This window comes from Salvelinus alpinus, chromosome 24 (genome assembly GCF_045679555.1).
Source record: "Salvelinus alpinus chromosome 24, SLU_Salpinus.1, whole genome shotgun sequence".
Lineage (NCBI taxonomy): Eukaryota > Metazoa > Chordata > Actinopteri > Salmoniformes > Salmonidae > Salvelinus > Salvelinus alpinus.
Window position 1 is genome coordinate 29,706,204 of NC_092109.1, and position 24,323 is coordinate 29,730,526.

The 24,323-nt window shown below is 46.6% G+C and overlaps 1 protein-coding gene across 3 annotated transcripts in view; it reads right to left on the bottom strand.

Moving 5' to 3' along the window:
• LOC139552562 (spectrin beta chain, non-erythrocytic 1-like) overlaps nt 1–23,923 on the bottom strand; it is a 110,926-nt gene extending 87,003 nt beyond the window's left edge. For 2 of the 3 annotated variants that reach the window (XM_071364398.1, XM_071364397.1), the window contains exon 1: nt 23,528–23,923. The gene's annotated coding sequence lies outside the window, so the exon portion shown is untranslated. The remainder of the gene's footprint in view (nt 1–23,527) is intronic. The other variant, XM_071364400.1, reaches the window with a different exon arrangement.
• Nucleotides 23,924–24,323: the final 400 nt, after the last annotated feature.

Below are 24,323 nucleotides of genomic sequence, written 5' to 3' on the forward strand. Positions count from 1 at the left end.
TTAAAGCTAAACATTGAATGAAAGGGGACCAGCAAATGGAGTACCTAACTAACTGATTAGGCACAACAATTATTAATTATTATACAACATTCTTGCCAAAAGCAGAATGTTATATAACAATCTCAGCTCTGCAGATTTTTCTGTGAAGACACAGAATCATGAGATCATTTATTCTGGTATCGTCCCCATGTAGCTTGTTTCTGATCACAGGTTCTCTCAACCAACTTTACCTGGAATGCTTTTCCTTCACTCTGCGTCCAACTCATCCCAAACCATCTCAATTGGGTTGAGGTCGGGTGATTGTGGAGGCCAGGTCATCTGATGCAGCACTCCATCACTCTCCTTCTTGGTCAAATAGCCCTTACACAGCCTGGGAGGTGTGTTGGGTCATTGTTCTGTTGAAAAACAAATGATAGTCCCACTAAGCGCAAACCAGATGGGGTGGCGTATCGCTGAAGAATGCTGTGGTAGCCATGCTGGTTAAGTATTCCTTGAATTCAAAAAAAAAAAATCACTGACAGTGTCACCAGCAAAGCACCCCCACACCATCACACCTCCTCCTCCATGCTTCACGGTGGGAACCACACATGCAGAGATCATCCGTTCACCTACACAGCGTCTCACAAAGACACGGTGGTTGGAACCAAAAGTCTCAAGATTTCCACCGGTCTAATGTCCATTGTTCATGTTTCTTGGCCCAAGCAAGTCTCGTCTTCTTATTGGTGTCATTTGGTAGTGGTTTCTTTGCAGCAATTTGACCATGAAGGACTGATTCACGCAGTCTCCTCTGAACAGTTGATGTTGAGATGTGTCTGTTACTTCAACTCTGTGAAGCATTTATTTGGGCTGCAAATAACTCTAATGAATGTATCCTCTGCAGCAGAGGTAACTCTGGGTATTCCTTTCCTGTGGCGGTCCCCATGAAAGCCAGTTTCATCATAGCGCTTGATGATTTTGGCGACTGCACTTGAAAAAAACGTTAAAAGTTCTTGAAATTTTCCAGATTGACTGACCTTCATGTCTTAAAGTAATGGACTGTCGTGTCTCTTTGCTTATTTGAGCTGTTCTTGCCATAATATGGACTTGGTCTTTTACCAAATAGGGCTATCTTCTGTATACCACCCCTAACTTGTCACAACACAACTGATTGGCTCAAACACATTAAGGAGAGAAATTCCACAAATTACTTTTAACAAAGCACACCTGTTAACTGAAATGCATTCCAGGTAACTACCTCATGAAGTGTCTTTGTTATGTAACTGTGTAAAAAAAAGTACCATGTATGTCAAATGTATATGTAACAAAAAAATAATATATATACACACAGTTGAAGTCAGAAGTTTACATACACCTTAGCCAAATACATTTAAACACAGTTTTTCACAATTCCTGACATTTAATCCTAATAAAAATTCCCTGTCTTAGGGCAGTTAGGATCACCACTTTATTTTAAGAATGTGAAATGTCAGACTAATAGTGGAGAGTGATTTATTTCAGCTTTTATTTATTTCATCACATTCCCAGTGGGTCAGAAGTTTACATACACTCAATTAGTATTTGGTAGCATTGCCTTTAAATTGTTTAACTTGGGTAAAACATTTCAGGTAGCCTTCCACAAGCTTCCCACAATAAGTTGGGGAAATGTTGGTCCATTCCTCCTGACAGAGCTGGTGTAACTGAGTCAGGTTTGTAGGCCTCCTTGCTCGCACACGCCTTTTCAGTTCTGCCCACAAATTTTCTATAGGATTGAGGTCAGGGCTTTGTGATGGCCACTCCAATATCTTGACTTTGTTGTCCTTAAGCCATTTTGCCACAACTTTGGAAGTATGCTTGGTGTCATTGTTCATTTGGAAGACCCATTTGCAACCAAGCTTTAACTTCCTGACTGATGTCTTGAGATTGTTTCAATATATCCACATCATGTTCTTCCCTCATGATGCCATCTATTTTGTGAAGTGCACCAGTCCCTCCTGCAGCAAAGCACTCCCACAACATGGTGCTGACACCCCCGTGCTTCACAGTTGGGATGGTGTTCTTCAGCTTGCAAGCCTCCCCCGTTTTCCTCCAAACATAACGATGGTCATTATGGACAAACAGGTCTATTTTTGTTTCATCAGACCAGAGGACATCTCTCCAAAAAGTACGATCTTTGTCCCCATGTGCAGTTGCAAAACCGTAGTCTGGCTTTTTTATGGCGGTTTTGGAGCAGTGGCTTCTTCCTTGCTGAGCGGCCTTTCAGGTTATGTCGATATAGGACTCGTTTTACTGTGGATATAAATACTTTTGTACCTGTTTCCTCCAGCATCTTCACAAGGTCCTTTGCTGTTGTTCTGGGATTGATTTGCACTTTTCGCACCAAAGTACGTTCATCTCTAGCAGACAGAAAGCGTCTCCTTCCTGAGCGGTATGACGGCTGCGTGGTCCCATGGTGTTTATACTCGCATACTATTGTTTGTACAGATGAACGTGGTACCTTCAGGCGTTTGGAAATTGCTCCTAAGGATGAACCAGACTTGTGGAGGTCTACAATATTTTTTCCTGAGGTCTTGGCTGATTTCTTTTGATTTTCCCATGGTGTCAAGCAAAAAGGCACTGAGTTTGAAGGTAGGCCTCGAAATACATCCACAGGTACACCTCCAATTGACTCAAATTATGTCAATTAGCCTATCAGAAGCTTCTAAAGCCATGACATCATTTTCAAAGCTGTTTAAAAGCACAGTCAACTTAGTGTATGTAAACTTCTGACCCACTGGAATTGTGATACAGTGAATTATAAGTGAAATAATCTGTCTGTAAACAATTGTTGGAAAAATGACTTGTGTCATGCACAAAGTAGATGTCCTAACCGACTTGCCAAAACTATAGTTTATTAACATGAAATTTGTGGAGTGGTTGAAAAACAAGTTTTAATGACTCCAACCTAAGTGTATGTAAACTTCCAACTTCAACTGTATATAAATAAATACAAATAAATAAAAGGAGAGGACAGAGTTCCCTGGACGGATGGGTGGCCATGGCGACCACAACTTCCTGTACGTGGACCAGGGGTATGGCGGGAATGGTGATTGAGGGTGGAAAGGGGACTAGGCGAGTAAGGGGGGGAATGAAAGGGGACTGGGGGAGTAGGAGAAGGAAAGGGGACTAGGGGAGTCGGAGAAGGAAAGGGGACTTCGGCAGTAGGGGACTAGGGGGGACGGAGAGAGGACTGGGGCAGTAGGGGATGGAAAGGGGAATGGGGAAGTAGGGGGAAGGAGACAGGACTGGGAGAGTAGGGGACTAGGGGAGTGGGGGACGGAGAGGGGACTGGGAGAGTGGGGGAAGGAGAGGGGAATGGGAGAGTAGGACGGAGAGGGGACTGGGGGAGTAGGGGACTAGAGGAGTAGGGTGAAGGAGAGAGGACTACGGGAGAAGGAGGAAGGAGAAGGGCCGCCCCCAGGTGGTGAGGGTAGGAAACAACATCTCCACCCTGCTGATCCTCAACACTGGGGCCCCACAAGGGTGCGTTCTCAGCCCCTCTCCTGTACTCCCTGTTCACCCACGACTGCGTGGCCATGCACGCCTCCAACTCAATCATCAAGTTTGCAGACGACACTACAGTGGTAGGCTTGATTACCAACAACGATGAGACAGCCTACAGGGAGGAGGTGAGGGCCCTCAGAGTGTGGTTGTCAGGAAAATAACCTCACACTCAACGTCAACAAAACAAAGGAGATGATCGTGGACTTCAGGAAACAGCAGAGGGAGCACCCCCCTATCCACATCGACGGGACAGTAGTGGAGAAGGTGGAACGTTTTAAGTTCCTCTGCGTACACATCATGGACAAACTGAAATGGTCCACCCCCACAGACAGCGTGGTGAAGAAGGCGCAACAGCGCCTCTTCAACCTCAGGAGGCTGAAGAAATTTGGCTTGTCACCAAAAACACTCACAAACTTTTACAGATGCACAATCGAGAGCATCCTGTCGGGCTGTATCACCGCCTGGTACGGCAACTGCTCCGCCCACAACCACAAGGCTCTCCAGAGGGTAGTGAGGTCTGCACAACGTATCACTGGGGGCAAACTACCTGCCCTCCAGAACACCTACACCACCCAATGTCACAGGAAGGCTAAAAAGATCATCAAGGACAACAACCACCCGAGCCACTGCCTGGTCACCCCCTATCATCCAGAAGGCGAGGTCAGTACAGGTGCATCAAAGCTGGGACTGAGAGAATGAAAAACAGCTTCTATCTCAAGGCCATCAGACTGTTAAACAGCAATCACTAACATTGAGTGGCTGCTGCCAACATACTGACTCAAATCTCTAGCCACTTTAATAATATAAAATTGGATGTAATAAATATATCACTAGTCACTTTAAACAATGCCACTTTATATAATGTTTACATACCCTACATTACTCATCTCATATGTATATACTGTACTCTATACCATCTACTGCATCTTGCCTATGCCGTTTGGCCATCGCTCTTCCATATATTTACATGTACATATTCTTATTCATTCCTTTACACTTGTGTGTATACGGTAGTTGTTGTAAATTTGTTAGATTACTTGTTAGATATTACTGCATGGTCGGGACTAGAAGCACAAGCACTTCGCTACACTTGCACTAACATCTGCTAACCATGTGTATGTGACCAATAAAATTTGATTTGATTTGAGTAGGAGAAAAAGAGGGGACTGGGGAAGTAGGGGACTAGGGGAGTAGGGGGAAGGAGAGGGGACTAGGAGAGTTGGGGAAGGAGAGGGGACTAGGGGTGAAGGGGAAGGAGAGGGGACTGGGGGTGTAGGGGACTAGGGGGGAAGGAGAGGGGACTGAGGCAGTAGGGGACAGAGAGGGGACGGAGAGGGGACTGGGGCAGTAGGGGAAGGAGACGGGACTGGGGCAGTAGGGGACGGAGAGGGGACTGAGGCAGTAGGGGACGGAGAGGGGACTGGGGCAGTAGGGGAAGGAGAGGGGACTGGGGCAGTAGGGGAAGGAGAGGGGACTAGTAGGGGAAGGAGATGGGACTGAGGCAGTAGGGGAGGGAGATGGGACTGGGGCAGTAGGGGAAGGAGAGGGGACTGGGGCAGTAGGGGAAGGAGAGGGGACTAGTAGGGGAAGGAGAGGGGACTAGTAGGGGAAGGAGAGGGGACTGAGGCAGTAGGGGAGGGAGATGGGACTGGGGCAGTAGGGGAAGGAGAGAGGACTGGGGCAGTAGGGGGAAGGAGAGGGGAATAGGGGAGTACGGGAAGGAGACGGGACTGGGGGTGTAAGGGACAAGGAGAGGGGACTAGGGGGAGTATGGGACTGGGGGAGTAGGGGAAGGAGAGTGGACTGGGGCAGTAGGGGACTGAGATGGGACTGGGGGAGTAGGGGACTAGGGGGAAGGAGAGGGGATGGAGAGGGGACTGGAGGGGAAGCAGAGCGCATTGGAAGGGAAGGAGAGCGGACTGGAGGGGAAGTAGAGCGGACTAGGGGCAAGGAGAGCGGACTAGGGGCAAGGAGAGGGGGCTAGGGGCAAGGAGAGGGGACTAGGGGGAAGGGGGGGGGACTAGGGGGAAGGAGGGGGGACTAGGGGGAAGGAGGGGGGACTAGGGGGAAGGAGAGGGGACTAAGGGGAAGGAGAGGGGACTAAGGGGGAGGAGAGGGGACTAGGGGGAAGGAGAGGGGACTAGGGGGAAGGAGAGGGGACTAGGGGGAAGGAGAGGGGACTAGGGGGAAGGAGGGGGGACTAGGGGGGAGGAGAGGGGACTAGGGGGAAGGAGAGGGGACTAGGGGGAAGGAGAGGGGACTAGGGGGAAGGAGAGGGGACTAAGGGGAAGGAGAGGGGACTAGGGGGAAGGAGAGGGGACTAAGGGGAAGGAGAGGGGACTAGGGGGAAGGAGAGGGGACTAAGGGGAAGGAGAGGGGACTAAGGGGAAGGAGAGGGGACTAGGGGGAAGGAGAGGGGACTAAGGGGAAGGAGAGGGGACTAGGGGGAAGGAGAGGGGACTAGGGGGAAGGGGAGGGGACTAGGGGGAAGGAGAGGGGACTAGGGGGAAGGAGAGGGGACTAAGGGGAAGGAGAGGGGACTAGGGGGAAGGAGAGGGGACTAAGGGGAAGGAGAGGGGACTAGGGGGAAGGAGAGGGGACTAAGGGGAAGGAGAGGGGACTAGGGGGAAGGAGAGGGGACTAGGGGGAAGGAGAGGGGACTAAGGGGAAGGAGAGGGGACTAAGGGGAAAGAGAGGGGACTAGGGGGAAGGAGAGGGGACTAGGGGGAAGGAGGGGGGACTAAGGGACTGGGGGAGTAATCCCCATTGTGGCTAGGAGGAGTTGGGGCTCAGTGTCTGTACTAATCACCCCTAATCCAGACACACAATCCCCTGACCCACTATGACACTGACTCCCATACAGGACACAGCCTACAATACATACAGTGGGGAGAACAAGTATTTGATACACTGACAATTTTGCAGGTTTTCCTACTTACAAAGCATGTAGAGGTCTGTAATTTTTATCATAGGTACACTTCAACTGTGAGAGAAGGAATCTAAAACAAAAATCCAGAAAATCACATTGTATGATTTTTAAGTAATTAATTTGCATTTTATTGCATGACATAAGTATTTGATACATCAGAAAAGCAGAACTGAATATTTGGTACAGAAACCTTAGTTTGCAATTACAGAGATCATACGTTTCCTGTAGTTCTTGACCAGGTTTGCACACACTGCAGCAGGGATTTTGGCCCACTCCTCCATACAGACCTTCTCCAGATCCTTCAGGTTTCGGGGCTGTCGCTGGGCAATACGGACTTTCAGCTCCCTCCAAAGATTTTCTATTGGGTTCAGGTCTGGAGACTGGCTAGGCCACTCCAGGACCTTGAGATGCTTCTTACGGAGCCACTCCTTAGTTGCCCTGGCTGTGTGTTTCGGGTCGTTGTCATGCTGGAAGACCCAGCCACGACCCATCTTCAATGCTCTTACTGAGGGAAGGAGGTTGTTGGTCAAGATCTCGCGATACATGGCCCCATCCATCCTCCCCTCAATACGGTGCAGTCGTCCTGTCCCCTTTGCAGAAAAGCATCCCCAAAGAATGATGTTTCCACCTCCATGCTTCACGGTTGGGATGGTGTTCTTGGGGTTGTACTCATCCTTCTATTCCTCCAAACACGGCGAGTGGAGTTTAGAGCAAAAAGCTCTATTTTTGTCTCATCAGACCACATGACCTTCTCCCATTCCTCCTCTGGATCATCCAGATGGTCATTGGCAAACTTCAGACGGGCCTGGACATGCGCTGGCTTGAGCAGGGGGACCTTGCGTGCGCTGCAGGATTTTAATCCATGACGGCGTAGTGTGTTACTAATGGTTTTCTTTGAGACTGTGGTCCCAGCTCTCTTCAGGTCATTGACCAGGTCCTGCCGTGTAGTTCTGGGCTGATCCCTCACATTCCTCATGATCATTGATGCCCCACGAGGTGAGATCTTGCATGGAGCCCCAGACCGAGGGTGATTGACCGTCATCTTGAACTTCTTCCATTTTCTAATAATTGTGCCAACAGTTGTTGCCTTCTCACCAAGCTGCTTGGCTATTGTCCTGTAGCCCATCCCAGCCTTGTACAGGTCTACAATTTATCCCTGATGTCCTTACACAGCTCTCTGGTCTTGGCCATTGTGGAGAGGTTGGAGTCTGTTTGATTGAGTGTGTGGACAGGTGTCTTTTATACAGGTAACGAGTTCAAACAGGTGCAGTTAATACAGGTAATGAGTGGAGAACAGGAGGGCTTCTTAAAGAAAAACTAACAGGTCTGTGAGAGCCGGAATTCTTACTGGTTGGTAGGTGTTCAAATACTTATGTCATGCAATAAAATGCAAATTAATTACTTAAAAATCATACAATGTGATTTTCTGGATTTTTGTTTTAGATTCCGTCTCTCACAGTTGAAGTGTACCTATGATAAAAATGACAGACCTCTACATGCTTTGTAAGTAGGAAAACCTGCAAAATCGGCAGTGTATCAAATACTTGTTCTCCCCACTGTACATCACACAACACAGGCTATGACGTAGGCTACGACACACAGCCTCCGTCTGACACAGGCTCTGACATAGCCAGCCTCCCACTCGCAGCCTAGAATAGATACAACCTCAGAACACAGCCTCTGACACACACAGCCTCCTCCGACACAGCGTCGCACACCGGCTCACAACCTCTAAAACAGTATCCCATAAGTTCATCAGGCAAAAAGACATTCTATTTAGCTATTTTTCACCATGATACCTAGCTGTCACCAACACCATCCCCCAAAACACATCCTGTGCCTCAGATAAGCCCAATTCATAAATGTAAAATAACAACAGTTTAAAATGGCCTTCTCTGCTATCTAATGGTTCATTACAATATTCCCCTGGTCACTGATAAGGTGATGAATTGGAGGGGACATAAATCAATAGGGCTTAGAGCTGGGGAGGGAGGGCCAAACACAGGACCCAGGGGGAGTGTCTGCCTGCCTCCTGGGGATGAGATGACAGGGCTTTGTTAGACAGTCTGCTCCACACACACTAGCCAGACTGGGGAGAGCCCACAGCTCTCACACACAAACACACTGTCTTTTAATACACTAACTAAATACCCAGAAATACCCTCTACTTTACAGTCATATTCATTCCCATCACACAAATCATCCGACTCACACACCACCAACACACCAACACCTCTCTAATCAACCTTAATGAGACCGTGACCACCCTTAATGAGACAACAAGACCTCTCTAATCACCCTTAATGTATGTTGTTCTACAGCTAATGTATAACCTTCTCTCTGTTGTGATCAGATCAGCTTTATGCCTCCCCCCCATTCCCTGGCCCCCCTCTCCTTTCAATAGCCCTACCCCGGCCCCCCTCTCCACAAGCCCTACCCCGGCCCCCCTCCTCTCCACAAGCCCTACTCCGGCCCCCCTCCTCTCCCCTAGCCCTCCTCTCCAGAAGCCCTACCCCGGGCCCCCGCCTCTCCCCAAGCCCTCCTCTCCACAAGCCCTACCCCGGCCCCCCTCCTCTCCACAAGCCCTACCCCGGCCCCCCTCCTCTCCCCTAGCCCTCCTCTCCAGAAGCCCTACCCCGGGCCCCCTCCTCTCCCCAAGCCCTCCTCTCCACAAGCCCTACCCCGGCCCCCCTCCTCTCCCCTAGCCCCCCTCTCCCCTAGCCCTACCCCGGCCCCCCTCCTCTCCCCTAGCCCCCCTCTCCCCTAGCCCTACCCCCCTCCTCTCTTCTCCTCCTCCCCTTCATTGAGCGCCTGCCTCGTTGATAGCCATTATGGTGCCTGAGCATGTTTACGTCTGCCGAGCCGCTGCAGTGGATTTATGGGACAAACCTTTGACCCCTAAACCCACATAATGGATGATTTACTAAATTTGTCATGGTTGTCCTTAGTTAAAGGAACATTTCACCCAAAAACTATCTTTTTTATTTCATTAGTCCATTGTTGATATGGTCCCAAAACGTTTTGCGTGTCAGCAATCAAGTTAGGATAAATAACTTTCAAAAGACAGAAATACAGCCGGTAAGATGCATTTTGCATCATATGATGAAAAACATAGCATTATATGATGCAAAATGCATCATACTGGCTGTATTTCGAAAGTTATATATCTTGAAAACTTGATAGCTGACATGAAAAACATGTTGGGAATATATCAACAATGGACTAATGAAACAGAAACAAAAAGATTGTTTTTGGGTGGAGTTTTCCTTTAACATGCTACAATATGACCTGGATAATCACCTTGTGACCTTTTAACAGAGCCATCAGAGGGAAAACAAACACACACACAGTGTAGTGGTCATAATCAAACCAACAAGATGTCACAGCTGGAATGGGGGGTTTAAGATGGTGGAGGGCTAAGACACTGAGCCCTATAGAACTATCCTATACACCATGAAAAACAGGATATCCTTTTGTGATGGGACTCTGAAAGATGTGAAATTATACAATAATGGCTCTTAGAAATCCTTTATCAATAAGGGTATTATTAAGGGGTAATACATCTGTAATAAAGTAGGCTACAGATTTGGAGATAGAATTGCTAGTGTAGTGACACAGCAGCACTGGAACATGAGAGCAGTAGTCTCTTCCTGCCATGTTGAGCAGAATGAATGAATGAATAATTTGAGACAGGAGAGGGAGGAACGCTCCCAAAGCGCTCATCCTGCTCTGCTGCCCACAAGATAATCCCCAATATAAAAACCCTGCTTTAGGCGTAACAGTTAGAAGCAAACAGGCTATTCTTTCTAGAATTGGAGGAAGGCTGGTGTGTTTGGTGGCAACAAAAACTGTGAAGCTCCTGCCCATCCCTCTGACCAGCCAGACACCAGGAGAGGAGAGGGCATCACTTTCAGGAGAATGATGTGAGCTCCGAGGTAACGCAGGACAGAGAAAGCAGCATCAACGCCACCTCTCTTTCTCTCAATCACTACTCTCCCCCCTTCCCTTCTCCCCTCCCTGACCTGCATTCCTCCTTAGCTGGTCTGTTTTCCCAGATAATCAGGGAGAGGGAGAAATGGAGCCCAGCAGTCGCCTGGAGGGAATTAGCCCAGTGCACAACATGCCAGACGGGCACGCAGGCAACCCTACGCCAGGGGGATGGAGCCACACTCCCTCACCAAGACAGACAGGAACTAGAAGCCCCAACACAACAATTCTTTAGCTCCTTTTTCAAGACAGGCAGAGAGAATACAGGGAGTCTTAAGCCTTTCGCATGCTTTGGTTTGGCTGGCGCCTAGCCGAACTCGACTGGGTGAACAGAATGAGTGTATTCGCATACTCCCTTAAAAGACGTTCACTTGTATAGTACTGTTTGTCCATCTTGAGACGCCGTAGCCACTTCCTCAAGATTAGTCAGAATTAATCGAAGATAACTCAATACATTTTTGCAGAGATCTTAGTCACGCAATTTTACATCAAACGAAGATGTTTGGTGCCGTATTTCTCATGTGGAAAAATGTGCATGAAAACACGTCAATAGTTTAATGACAAACACTTAATTGAAGAATTCCTAGGTTAACCAATGACAAAGGGGCGAAGACTTCGGCTACCGAAATGAGGCTTTTTTTGCTGAAAACTAAATTTACAAAAATGTCACAAAATGAACTGTTCCGAACTTTTTGGGATGGGAAGCATGCGGACGCCTTTAATAACACACACACTGCTGATCAAATCATTTTGTTCTACCAGTCCCGGAGCTGCATGGCCGCCCAGACCAACCCCCCACAGCACTGAATGATAGAATTTCTCTATGACTATATGCTAATAAACAGGAATGTTAATCACTGCAGCAAACCCCCCCCTCTACACACTTCACATCAGCTGATCGCCTCTCCTCTCCTGGGGGGGTAACCCCTCTCTGGCTCCATGTCCTCCTGTCAGTCAGGCTCAGATGGGGTAGGACAGAGATGGGGATGAGATCCCCAAAAAGCCCACCACAAAGCCTATTCCGCCACAGTGGCCTCACACAATGGAGGAGTCAGCAGAGACAGGGGCCAGAAGCTTGCGCCTTTCCTGTTTGCAGAAATGAGGCGGCCAGAGACACACATGTATCACAGGGCCATCACAGAGAGGCTGATCCAGGCCTGAATGCTCTGTTGAATAGGGTAGCGGCGGCCTATTGTCAACCTGTAACAACACATTCATCAAACACTCCAGCGCCCAGCGCTTACATCCCCCCGCAGCCTGCTCACCAATGTATGTGTGTGTATGTCCTCCGCACATACACACACACACACACACACGTCAGAGATCACCCTCTCCATGACATACTCTCATATTCAACTCAATCACTTCAGCACCTCTAACACCCAAACTCATCTCTCCATCAAATCTGTTTCATTTTCCCATCAGTGACCATTCAAACCCCTCTCTCATTAGCCAGATTGATTCACTCATTCAACGACAGTGATCATGCCATTGCTGCTCACCCACGTCATGCGTTCACCCGTGGAACACACACACGTACCTTCTTCTATATAGAACACCCACCTCCTCTACAGGAACAATCTACTACAAGCTCAATACACTGGAACAGACTCAGATATAGCCACATAAACGACAGTTCCTATACATGTCATGCAATGTGACCATGACTCACCAGAGACTCACTCATCAGGCCTATTTTCCCATTTGTGATTAAAATGGAACACCTTATAGCAAAAAGTTGCAAGACCATGACGGCTACAGCCACAGAATGTCAACTGAAATGTATGAAATGCCCAGAGAACGGAGCAGATCAATATTGTAAAGGACGGACCTGGTTAATCATGAAAATCGCTCAAGACATTTCTCCACATGGGACAAGCAATAACTGAAGCTACAGAAGGGCTGGGCGATATGACCTAAAAATCAAATCTCTATTTTTTTTCTAATTTATGGGCGATTCACAATATACAGTACCAGTCAGAAGTTTGGACACACCTACCCATTCAAAGGTTTTTCTTTATTTGTACTATTTTCTGCAATGTAGAATAACAGTGAAGATATCAAAACTATGAAATCACACATATGGCATCAAATAGTAACCCAAAAAATTGTTAAACAAATTTTAAATATATTTTATATTTGTCAGAATGGTGGGTGTAGGGCCTCCCGGGTGGCGCAGTGGTCTAGGGCACTGCATCGCAGTGCTAGCTGCGCCACCAGAGTCTCTGGGTTCGCGCCCAGGCTCTGTCGCAGCCGGCCGAGACCGGGAGGTCCGTGGGGCGACGCACAATTGGCATAGCGTCGTCCGGGTTAGGGAGGGTTTGGCCGGTAGGGATATCCTTGTCTCATCGCGCTCCAGCGACTCCTGTGGCGGGCCGGGCGCAGTGCGCGCTAACCAAGGGGGCCAGGTACACGGTGTTTCCTCCGACACATTGGTACGGCTGGCTTCCGGGTTGGAGGCGCGCTGCGTTAAGAAGCAGTGCGGCTTGGTTGGGTTGTGCTTCGGAGGACGCATGGCTTTCGACCTTCGTCTCTCCCGAGCCCGTACGGGAGTTGTAGCGATGAGACAAGTTAGTAATTACTAGCGATTGGATACCACGAAAATTGGGGAGAAAATGGGATAACATTTATTTAAAAAAGAAAAAAAGAAAAAAAAGAATGGTGGGTGTAGCTGGTGTATGTGGTCAGGCGCAGGAGAGCAGAGAATAGAGAGCAACGTAACTGAAAGACTAGTGGAATCTGTGTGGGTAGCTGGACAGGTAGGATGACTGACAGTGAAGGTGAACAGGTGGTCACGTGTAAGGTGACAGAGGAATGGATGAGACTGAGGCAGGAATTCCTTTAACCATAAAGTGGTATATTTACTGAGTAGTCTGTGCTGCATAACAAAGGAAACAAAATAATATGTATCCAATCAAATTCATAATCACAAAGATCAAATCATAACAATCATTCATTATTAACATAATTAGGGAATTCAACAATCCAGTTCATTAAGAAGTCAATAGTAATCACCCGTGAGTCATTTAGGCTCTTAACTATTTATCATAAATCATGAAAGAATACAAACAGTGAATGGTCATTCAATTTATAATCCCCTTTAGTTTGATATCAAAGTCGATCAGTTAGCAAACAATGACGTTTCTCATTTCACCCTTTCAATTGTCTTCATGTGTACATGTAATTAATTTAATTACATATTAACCATATCGATTGCATAATTGGCCTATGAGGATCCGTAGGGCCGCGATCATTGACAATTCACATTACACCATATGTTTGAAGCGTGCGCTCCAAGCCGCGCTCCGCGGGAATAACTATAAACAATAACTGATGGCCCACTCTCCCGATCAAAACAGATAGGTAACAGAGTCTTACGTTGATTCATGGACGCACAGAACTTCTGGAGCAGACGGAGTTAAGGAAGAGAAAGCAGCGAGATCAGGCGATGGCGTTTTCCTCCTTTTATGTGGATGAGATCTGTCGGTCATTGCCACCTGACCTAATTAAAGCGCCCCTGGCCCAGCTGAGTAAGTGGCCATGAATTAAAGGATTATTCCACCAACTCCATGGGCCTTTTCTACAGTAACCTTACTCAGAATAATGAATGGTGCAAAGTAAAACAATACACTTGCCCAAACACAAACACACAAACATAAACTTTTACGCACAGGCAAGAAATAGCACCCGTCGAAATAACCAGTCACCAACATTACCGAACATGACATAAAACAAACACCATGGGGGAAACAGAGGGTTAAATACATGAACAATAATTAGGGGAATGAAAAACAGGTGTGTAGAAACAAAGACAAAACAAATGGAAAATGAAAAGTGTATCGGCGATGGCTAGTAGACCGGCGACGCCGACCGTCGAGCGCCGCCCGAACAAGGAGAGGAACCGACTTCGGCTGAAGTCGTGACAATATTTGAGGTCTCCAAACTTTTGATTGGTACTGTATATCTCGTTTTTTTTAAATGTTTTCTCTAAATATGCGTTGTTGTACAATTAAAGGTCAACTACACTACATTTGAAACAGTCAGCAATAATCTAATGAATTCTGGGCTTGTGAAGTTATATCTAGGCTAAATATAAGCCTTCCACAACCATAACCTTTATTTAACTAGGCAAGTCAGTTAAGAACAAATTCTTATTTACAATGACAGCCTACCCCGGATGATGCTGGCCCAATTGTGCGCCGCCCTATGGGACTCCAAATCACAGCCGGTTGTGATACAGCCTGGATTCGAACCGTAAGACCCACTAATAATTAAATGATTTTATCAAAATAGTTCAACCTGTTTTTTTTTGCAATAGTCACTGATCTGGCTTTCAAGTCTATTAAATGCCATTTTTTGTTACAAATGTAACTAGAACCATGCATAATGCACATTCACTAATAATGACTAACTTCTTGTAACATGCATTAGGCTATAGAAAATGAACACAGGTCTCATCAACAATCTCTCAAGCCCAGGTACTAGTGATCCGCCAGCTAATCTTTATATTTCGAGTTTAGCCAACTTGGATCTATTTACTAGCTAACAAGGTTGAACAGTTGAATGTTATTAACATACCCCTCTGTCGGTCTCCAACAATTTGAAAAGCATGTTAGCCTGTCCACTTTGTTCAGATGTTGAAATCAAGTGGCCTACCTTATTTCTCAAAATGAGAATGAGTTGCTAATAATTGTGTTTTATGTTTATTGGACATTTATAAAACACAGACTAGACAGCTAGTATAACAGTCTTTGAATAAAATGATGCTAGCGGTACCCCAATGCCCCGTGCGACAAACTGAGCATTCATTTTCCAGAATCAATGTTCATTGATACTCCCGTTTTAGTAGTGTCTGTTCTCTGTGGAATCTGAGTAGTTGAGACATAAAAAGGGTATAGTTAGAAAAGGTAACTCAGTGTCCATATAACCCATTCTGTTGGACCAAACCTCAAATTTAAATAGCGAGGTGAGACCACTTGTCAGAGAGGAAGATGTGATCTCTCAGCTGTGTTGGTGTGAGAGGAATGGGGAGGGGCTTGGTGTGTGTAAATCCTAGGTATCACTCTTGCTAAAATCTGTCCAAAATAAGCCCAATGCGTTTCTACAGGCTTATTTTGGACCTAAGCTTGTCGCCTGCCTTCCAGGCTTTGGGACAACGACTCCCATTGTTAGGTCGGAGATGCATCTCTTCATTATATACAGATCTCTGGTGTAAATGGGGAGGTGCACCGAAAGAGACAAGACAAAAAATACAACACGAGACCAAGCAGACAAACGCTCATAAAAACAATAAATAACAACACCTTGTTTCTTGCGATACAGGCATTTGGAATATCGTGTGAAAACATATATCAAAGTCTATTAATATAAATTTATCGCCCAGCCCGAACTGAAGCTATCTTTCATTGCTCTACAGTGGGTAACAGAAATGACATGACTGTGCAATAGGCTAATTATATAGTGACTGGCCAGGAGTTGGGCATTTAGGCTACATTCCAATACAGGAGTCAAGTTTAGTGTGAAGCTATTTGTCTGATCTTGACTTCAGTATTTTTCATATAGGCTAATCAGTGCCAATTTCTTTGTGGCCTGACCCACTGCAATGCAATTACAAACCTTGAAAGCACCCTCGCTCTTTAATAGACATCTGTTATATGGCCCCATATGGACTGTCACATTGACAGAAGCTATGGTCTTTAAACCAGTGAGCTCACTACTCTCATCCTCTCTATCACCCTCCCTTATTGTACTGTGTTTGAATTAGTAATTTAGCCAAACTGGCAGAAGTCAGTTATGGGATGTGCTCCAAAGTCATGCCATTTGAGGTATGATTATGACTAATACAAAATAGAACCTGGGTGTTTTCCCCACACTAAAACAGTTTATTTTTTAAATATATGAAGAAAAAAATTTATCTTCACCTACGGTGAACATTTATGGACCAACAGCAAAAACCACCTATCCTATATCTTTCAGAAGCATACCTTTGGGTTCCCAAGCCTAGACAGACCAACTATTTTCTACTCTAACAGTTTTATGAGTACAGTATTGTGTAATCTAGATGGATGTAGCCCAGCCGTTGGTGTTTGGCTTGTTCAAGATTTGTGAAATGAAATGTTTACGTGGTGCATCACTGAGCATAATTGCCAATGTTTCTTATGTTTGATTGCATGTTTGAATTTATGACTAGCTTGAAGGTAGGCTATTAGTCATGCTGTTGGTAACCTGTTTATTCTATACATTTATATGCTTTTGTTGAGAGAGCTAGTGACTACTTCAGATCTGTTGATAGGCTATTGGATGGATGAGCGTCTTCCAGTTGTTGCCTTCTCCATTTAAGGCAATGTGCACCTTATCAGTTGGACAGATTGTTGCTTCTTTACTTGAGATGGCTCAAAGGAGCTCTGACGGACTTCTCCAAGCTACAGTAAAACTGGGAAGGATGAATTTCACAAGCCCAGCATGGACTCCAGAGGAAAAAATAAGGAAACATAAGGCCCAAGAATGTGTCCACAACTTGCAAAATATTCCAACCCCCGTCGCTCACCCACTCTATCCAGAGTGGCAAAACTCCTGCCTGCCTTGGATAACTGGACGGATGATGTGGGAGACAAACTTATACCACCATCTCAAAAACAAAGCAAATTGTTAGAGGGCCGCATTTCCCACTACAGCCAAGCTCAATAAATGAGACACGTTGCAGAACGACACAGTACAATGTAATCTAACTTGAGGCAACCCATCTATGAAATGCTTAGGCCTAAAACAAAAATAATCCCATCCTTAAACACTAATGAGTCTATATAATAACAGCCCACCACTGCTACCTCCCCTACAGTAGCAGTCTTCAATAGAAGTTGTGTTTCAGCACTACTTATTAAAGACAGAAGGATCTCACAGCTTATAATGAGACCAAACAGAGGCTTCTCTATGACAGACCATGAAACACCCAAGAGGCTCCAGTAGATAGCAAGGGTCTTGAAAATGAATCCCTCTAGTCAATGAGCATCATGTAGAGTAGACAAGTAGAGATGAGTAGTGTAGAGTTGTGTCAAGTAATTATAAAGGACAATTTATTAAAGCATTATGAAAAGCCCAGTGAAACAATGACTCAATACAAAACCCCAACCAGGAGGATATCACTCTGTCTGTAACGGTGCTCTAGCTCTTCCTCCTCCTCGGACGAGGAGAGGAGAGAAGGATCGGTGGACCAATACGCAGCGAGGTATGATGACATAATGAATTTATTAAATAAAGACGAAACACGAAGAACACTTGAATAACTTACAAAATAAGAAAACGACGTAGACGAAACCTGAACATGGAACTTACATAAAGACACGAAAGAACTCACGAACAGGAATAGACTACATAAAACGAACAAACCGAAAACAGTCCCGTGTGGTGCACAGACACAGACACGGAAGACAATCACCCACAAACAAACAGTGAGAACAGCCAACCTATATATGATTCTCAGAGGAAATGAATAACACCTGTCCCTGATTGAGAACCATATAAGGCTAATTAACCAACACACTCCCACATAGAACAAACAACACAGACTGCCCATCCCAACTCACGCCCTGACCAACTAAACACATACAAAACAATAGAAAACAGGTCAGGAACGTGACATAACCCCCCCCCTCAAGGTGCGAACTCCGGACGCACCACCAAAAAGTCTAGGGGAGGGTCTGGGTGGGCATCAATCCACGGTGGCGGCTCAGGCTCTGGGCGTGGTTCCCACCCCACCATAGTCACTACCCGCTTTCGTAGCCTCCTCCAAATGGCCACCCTCCAAATTAACCCCACTGGATTAAGGGGCAGCACCGGACTAAGGGGCAGCACCGGACTAAGGGGCAGCACCGGACTAAGGGGCAGCACCGGACTAAGGGGCAGCACCAGGATAAGGGGCAGCACCAGGATAAGGGGCAGCTCCGGACTGAGGGACGGCAGCTCCGGACTGAGGGACGGCAGCTCCGGACTGAGGGACGGCAGCTCCGGACTGAGGGACGGCGGATCCTGGCTGGCTGGCTCTGGCGGATCCTGGTTGGCTGGCTCTGGCGGATCCTGGCTGGATGACGGCTCTGGCGGATCCTGGCTGGATGACGGCTCTGGCGGATCCTGGCTGGATGACGGCTCTGGCGGATCCTGGCTGGATGACGGCTCTGGCGGATCCTGGCTGGATGACGGCTCTGGCTGGTCATGGCTGGATGACGGCTCTGGCTGGTCATGGCTCGCTGACGGCTCTGGCTGGTCATGGCTCGCTGACGGCTCTGGCTGGTCATGGCTCGCTGACGGCTCTGGCTGGTCATGGCTCGCTGACGGCTCTGGCTGGTCATGGCTCGCTGACGGCTCTGGCTGATCCGGTCTGGCGGAAGGCTCTGGCTGATCCGGTCTGGCGGAAGGCTCTAGCGGCTCCTGTCTGGCGGACGGCTCTAGCGGCTCCTGTCTGGCGGACGGCTCTGTAGGCTCATGGCAGACGGGCGGCTTTGCAGGCTCATGGCAGACGGGCGGCTTTGAAGGCTCAATACAGACGGGCAGTTCATGCGGCGCTTGGCAGACGGACAGTTCAGACAGCGTTGGGCAGACGGGCAGTTCAGGCGCCGTTGGGCAGACGGGCAGTTCAGGCACCGCTTGGCAGACGGGCAGTTCAGGCGCCGCTTGGCAGACGGGCAGTTCAGGCGCCGCTTGGCAGACGGCAGACTCTGGCCGACTGAGACGCACTATAGGCCTGGTGCGTGGCGCCGGAACTGGAGGTACCGGGCTAAGGACACGCACCTTTAGGCTAGTGCGGGGAACAACAACAGGGCACACTGGACTCTCGATGCGCACTATAGGCCTGGTGCGTGGTACCGGAACTGGAGGTACCGGGCTGAGGGCACGCACCTCAGGGCGAGTGCGGGGAGAAGGAACAGTGCATACAGGGCTCTGGAGACGCACAGGTGGCTTAGTGCGTGGTGCCGGAACTGGAGGCACCGGGCCGAAGACACACACCACAGGAAGAGTGCGTGGAGGAGGAACTGGGCTCTGGAGACGCACAGGAAGCCTGGTGCGTGGTGTAGGCACTGGTGGTACTGGGCTGGAGCGGGGAGGTGGCGCCGGAAATACCGGACCGTGCAGGCGTACTGGCTCCCTTGAGCATTGAGCCTGCCCAACCTTACCTGGTTGAATACTCCCCGTCGCCCGACCAGTGCGGGGAGGTGGAATAACCCGCACCGGGCTATGTAGGCGAACCGGGGACACCATGCGTAAGGCTGGTGCCATGTAAGCCGGCCCGAGGAGACGCACTGGTGGCCAGATATGTAGAGCCGGCTTCATGGCACTTGGCTCAATGCTCAATCTAGCCCTACCAGTGCGGGGAGGTGGAATAACCCGCACCGGGCTATGCACACGTACAGGAGACACCGTGCGCTCTACTGCGTAACACGGTGTCTGCCCGTACTCTCGCGCTCCACGGTAAGTACAGGGAGTAGGCGCAGGTTTCCTACCTGACTTCGCCACTCTCCCTTTAAGCCCCCCCCCAAGAAATTTTTGGGGTTTACTCACAGGCTTTTCGGGTCTCCAGCCACGTCTCCTTGCTGCCTCCTCAAACCACCGCTCCTGGGCTTTAGCTGCCTCCCTCTCTTCAATAGAGCGGCGATATGCCCCTGTCTGAGCCCAGGGTCCTTTTCCGTTCAATATTTCCTCCCATGTCCACGAGTCCTGGTTTCCTTGTTGCGCTCTCCCCCGTCGCTTGGTCCTAGGTTGGTGGGTGATTCTGTAACGGTGCTCTAGCTCTTCCTCCTCCTCGGACGAGGAGAGAAGGATCGGTGGACCAATACGCAGCGAGGTATGATGACATAATGAATTTATTAAATAAAGACGAAACACGAAGAACACTTGAATAACTTACAAAATAAGAAAACGACGTAGACGAAACCTGAACATGGAACTTACATAAAGACACGAAAGAACTCACGAACAGGAATAGACTACATAAAACGAACAAACCGAAAACAGTCCCGTGTGGTGCACAGACACAGACACGGAAGACAATCACCCACAAACAAACAGTGAGAACAGCCAACCTATATATGATTCTCAATCAGAGGAAATGAATAACACCTGTCCCTGATTGAGAACCATATAAGGCTAATTAACCAACACACTCCCACATAGAACAAACAACACAGACTGCCCATCCCAACTCACGCCCTGACCAACTAAACACATACAAAACAATAGAAAACAGGTCAGGAACGTGACACTGTCCTCAAGTAGTCTACGCCTGCAGGTATTCATGTTTTTTCCATCTCTTAACCTCTTCAATGTGTTTAAATTTGCTGTGATTGTGGACTATTGACCACACATTGGTACATCCACATTCAATCTTGAAAAAAACAAAAACAACTTGAGATGATGTCAGGACAACAATCTTCATTGAGCAGATTATAAAGAATCCTGCTGAAGAGGCTGAGAGCAACACTCAAATATCAAGAGGGGCTCGAGTTGATTCAACCACCAAATTCTAAAACCGAAGAATAGGCCAAAACAGAAAGGGGAAAACTGTAGGCTATTTGCCTTTTATCTCAATGGCAGACTGAAGTCTGTACTTTATGTTTAAAATTAGTAATTGTTGCCTCAAGACCTGCACATTGGTTCCCACTAATTAACCCAGCCACAAAGTGGCTACATCGTTCAAATACATGAAAACAAAAATGTTCTTTTTGGTCTAAATTAAAGGTTTGGCATGAGGTTAGCAGTGTAGCAAATGTTTGGATTAAGGTTAGGGTTCTGTTTAAAATCAGATTTTAATGAGAGAAATAGCTGGGATTTATGACTTTCTGGCTGTGATAACTAATGACGAGTGAAGACCCTGCACATCTGATAAGGACAATAACATATGGAAAATTTGGTTGACTGCAGCACAATGATCCTGTGAGTGGCAGGAGTTGAAACAAGCTTGTATAGGAGGGATTTTGAGCATCAGCACTACAGCTAGTGATTTCCAACCATCCATCCATTCCTCGTCCACCCTAGGTAGGCAACAACTGGAAGACGCTCATCCATCCAATAGCCTATCAACAGATCTGAAGTAGTCACTAGCTCTCTCAACAAAAGCATATAAATGTATAGAATAAACAGGTTACCAACAGCATGACTAATAGCCTACCTTCAAGCTAGTCATAAATTCAAACATGCAATCAAACATAAGAAACATTGGCAATTATGCTCAGTGATGCACCACGTAAACATTTCATTTCACAAATCTTGAACAAGCCAAACACCAACGGCTGGGCTACATCCATCTAGATTACACAATACTGTACTCATAAAACTGTTAGAGTAGAAAATAGTTGGTCTGTCTAGGCTTGGGAACCCAAAGGTATGCTTCTGAAAGATATAGGATAGGTGGTTTTTGCTGTTGGTCCATAAATGTTCACCGTAGGTGAAGAGAAAAAAATTTCTTCATATATTTAAAAAATAAACTGTTTTAGTGTGGGGAAAACACCCAGGTTCTATTTTGTATTACAGTCATAATCATACCTCAAATGGTGACTAGAATTTAGTTGACAAAACACCGGTTTAGTTTCCTACTAAATCATAAATGTGGTGTTTTCATAACATTATCTTATTTACGCTACTGCATGCCTCTAAACTGATGCTCTTCATACAGGAAACAAAGGCTCTGTCCAGGAAAAATTACTTGAAGGAAGGAAGTGGACATCAATAAACCACTTAAGCATTATACATTGAACAAAAATATAAAAGCAACTTGTAAAGTGTTGGTCCCATGTTTATTGAGCTGAAATAAAAGATCCCAGAAATGTTCCATATGCATCAAAAGCTTATTTCACTCAAATTCTGTGCACACATTTTCTTACATCTGTTAGTAAGCATTTCTCTTTTGCCAAGATAATCCATCCACCCGATAAGTGTGGCATATCAAGAAGCTGATTAAACAGCATGATCATTACACAGGTGCACCTTGGGGCAATAAAAGGCCACTAAAATGTGCAGTAAAAAGATTTCTAAAGTTTTGAAGGAGTGTGCAATTGGCATGCTGACTGCAGGAATGTCCACCAGAGATATTGCCAGGGAACTGAATGTGCATTTCTCTACCATAAGCCGCCTCCAATGTCATTTTAGAGAATTTGGCAGTACGTCTAACCACGCCAGCCCAGGACCCCCACATGACCTGCAGGGTCATCTGAGCAGTATTTCTATCTGTAATAAAAACCTTTTGTGGGGGAAAAACTCATTCTGATTGGCTGGGCCTGGCTCCCCTGCCCAGTCATGTGAAATCCATAGTTTAGGGCGTAATTAATTTAATTCAATCGACTAATTTCCTTAAATGAACTGAAACTCGGGAAAATCGTTGCGTTTATATTTTTGTTCAGTATGTATATAGACTTAACAAGCAGGCAGGTCAGCTATCTTGCAAATAATGAAATTGTTTATAGTTCATAATATCCACAGGCAAATAACAGGGCAATAATGAGCCAGCAGCAAATACCTGGGTGCCCCCAGAGAATAATGATCGTGTTGTTTGTTTGGCCTCATGAGACAGCGCAAAAGCCAGGGTTACCCATAACTACGAATGACATTTCAAAACTCCTATGAAGCTCGTCCAGCAGAATATTTACAAAGGTGTACAAACATTTAATGAAAACGTTTAATATAAGCACCGTGTATGAATTTGAGGGTCAGGTATGAACGAAACATTTATTGAGAGCGAGACAGCTACGTTGGCTAATGTCATGTTCAGCGGGACATCAGATAGTGACACACAGGCAGGCTCGAGACAGAGAGGACAAGAGGAGCTAGCTAGTCATCAAGCTAACTGGCAAACACCGACTCAAACAAAGCCAGTCAACACACAGCATGGCGAGGTGGCCAATAGAAGATATCTTGTTAGCTAGTCAATTTGAGAGACAATGTTTTATTACTGTATGGATAATATATTTGTAAATAATGTGCCATTTTAAAAAGGGCATCCCAATAACGTCTTTACCTGAATATTAGGATTTGCCCATGTTTGCTAGCTAGCTAACGTTAGCTGGTTGGTGGAGGTGGTGTTGTTGGAGGAAAAATAATCACGCTTACCCGTTCTCGTTGTTTATCTTCGTTAGTGGGAGACTCACTATATTTTTACCGCGTCACTGATAACATATAACACTAACATACATATAGTCTCTGGTTACTGGCATTGGTGACTTAATTCAATGTTAATGATAATGTTTAAAATCCCAGTTGACAGCGCATTTCTGTTAAATCCGCATCCTTGAATAAGAGCTGTTCACGCTGATTGTGCAGCACGGCGTGTTACGAAACATAAGCAGCCCTAGCATCTGACATAATAAAGGTAAAGCAATGTTGGTACTCGCAAAGGATATAAAAAAATATGTATAAATCAGCATCAGAGAGATGTCCTTAGCTTCCTATTCCTCCTAACAAACCTCCGACGGCCGTCCACTACTCCAGTTCGTTCAACAGGGAGAAAGAAAATAATGAATGATGGAGAGGGGGAGGGTGGGGGGCTGAGCCTTCTCAGTCAATCACATTCAAATACTGTATAGACACTCTCAAAGGCTCCACACAATAGCAGCGGTTGCGCGTGCGGTGGATTCCTTGTCAGTGGAGCTGTCCCTGGTGCTATCACTGGTTCATAATACCAGGCTGATCCAACCTTACAGATTCCGTTTATTAGTCGAACTATTGGGGTCATTTGTGGGCCCCATGCATACACGGTATCCTTTCTGCAAATGTGAACTTGAGAAACATTACGTTTTTGATGGTGGCGGATGAATATTGTAGCTAGGCCTACATAATACTGCAAGTGTAGTGAGGTAGGCTACAAATTGCGCATGTGACTCACGTGTTGGAACCCCAATCGTGTCAT